Source organism: Orycteropus afer, unplaced genomic scaffold, assembly GCF_000298275.1.
Source record: "Orycteropus afer afer isolate SDZICR_OR568_19922 unplaced genomic scaffold, OryAfe1.0 scaffold00120, whole genome shotgun sequence".
In the NCBI taxonomy this organism is placed as follows: domain Eukaryota; kingdom Metazoa; phylum Chordata; class Mammalia; order Tubulidentata; family Orycteropodidae; genus Orycteropus; species Orycteropus afer.
This window is the reverse complement of record NW_006921707.1, coordinates 5,074,595-5,076,624: the sequence shown is the minus strand read 5'-3', so window position 1 is coordinate 5,076,624 and position 2,030 is coordinate 5,074,595.

Genomic DNA, 2,030 nt, shown 5'->3' with positions numbered 1-2,030 from the left:
TTTGCATTGTGGTAAACTGTGGTCAATGTGATGAGACAAAGTGTATGTGAACTGCTATATGAAAAGTGAATTTGCTCTGTAGCTCTTCACCCAAATCATAAAAAAAAAAAAAAGAGATAGATTTGATATGGGTGAAGGGAAAAGCAATATAACAAAAGTGAGTGCCTAGTACAATATCACTGAAGAAAAGGAAAACATGGGAGGTACACAAAGGGTACAGACAATAAAGACAAATACTATTACATACACAATACTGCATTATCAGTAACAGCAAACACTAATCTAGGTGTGGATACATAGACAGACAAGCAAGAAGATCAGGTATGGATAGGTGTGACCATATATAGGTTTGGCAGATGATATATTCCTACATATGTATTTTTATGTGCTGTGAAAATGCTTATATGCAGTTTAAACCCAACCAGAGGTGAGGTTAGTATAACTTCTTTTTTTTTTTTTCTTTTTTTAAGCATCAAAGCATTTATTTGAATAGATGTACTACTGCTTATTTAATTGTTCTCCCATAGTTACAGTGGGTAGTTGTTGCTATTGCAATATTGCAAAAACAATATTGAATACATTTTCACATATACAGATATATTTATAAAATAAAATTCCCAAAATCTGATTTTGAGTCAAGGTATACATGTTTTTATACTTTTGTACTATTGGATAGATATTGCCAATAGAGTACCTTTTCAAATATTTGGATTCTTTACCAATATTATATGTTTAAAAATATATCTCAGTGTAGTTTTAATGTAAGCTATAAAAAAACAGAAAACAAAACATGAAATAATAACAGTACTAAAGATAAACATGTATGTCATATCAATAAATATAAGTGAGCTTGTCTCATCTATTAAGTGAAAAAAAATCCATCAAATTGAATTACAAAGCAAAACTTAATTTGATAGTATATGCAGGAGCAAAACCTAAAATAAAGCAATAGGAATGTTTAGAAATAAGAGGGTGAGCAAAGAACTACTTTGATCTTAATTTCAGACGAGGTAGAATTTAGGGGCCCAAATCATTTGAAAGAAGATCTCTTAGTTATGCTACATAAAACAATACACAAGGAAAAAATAGTAGTGACAAATACAGACCTCCAATTAATACATCAATGGTATTAATAAAGGAGAAATGACCAGAATACAAGGAGGAGGCATAAAAATCAGTAAGGCTAAAGAACACAAATAATAATATAGATATAACTATATGATGGAATCAATGATTGGAAATACATTTTCTCTGTAAATGTGTATGGAATATTCTTGAAAAGTGCACAAATGCTAATCTCATATTAACCAGATACTGTTGTTGTTAAGTGCCATCAAGTAGGCTCCCACTCATAGCAACCCTATGTACAACAGAAGAAACACTGCCAGTTCTGTGCCATCCTCATAATATATATTCTGCATGAGCCCGTCGTCACAGCCACTGTGTTACTCTGTCTCCTTGTGCTTCTTCCCCTTTTCCACTGATCCTCTATTCTACCAAGCATGATATCCTTCTCCAGGTACCTGTCCCTTCTGACAACATTACCAAAGTATGTGAGATGAAGTCTGGCCATTCTCCCTTCTAAGGAGGATTCCAGCTATACTTCTCCCAGGACAAATCTGTTCATTCTTCTGGCAGTTCATGGTATTGTCAATATTTTTCAAGAACACCACAATTCAAATGCATCAATTTTCTTTCGGTCTTCTTTATTCATCTCTCACATGCATATGAAGCTATTGAAAATACTATGCCTTGGGTCAGTCTCATCTTAATATTCAAAGTAACATCTTTGCTCTTTAAAACTTTAAAGAGGTCTTTAGCAGCAAATTTGGCCAGTGCAATATGACATCTGATTTCTTTCTTTCTTCTCCCATGATTGTTCTCTCCAGGGCGTGTGTCTACTTGAGGTAAATGTTTCAGTCACATGCCTGTATTTTGTTTGGCTGGAAACCACAGGTGTGAGTTCAATTCCAGACCTGAAGGGCAGCTAGGGGCCATAGTCTCAGTGGTTCCACCAGGCTCTATTGGAC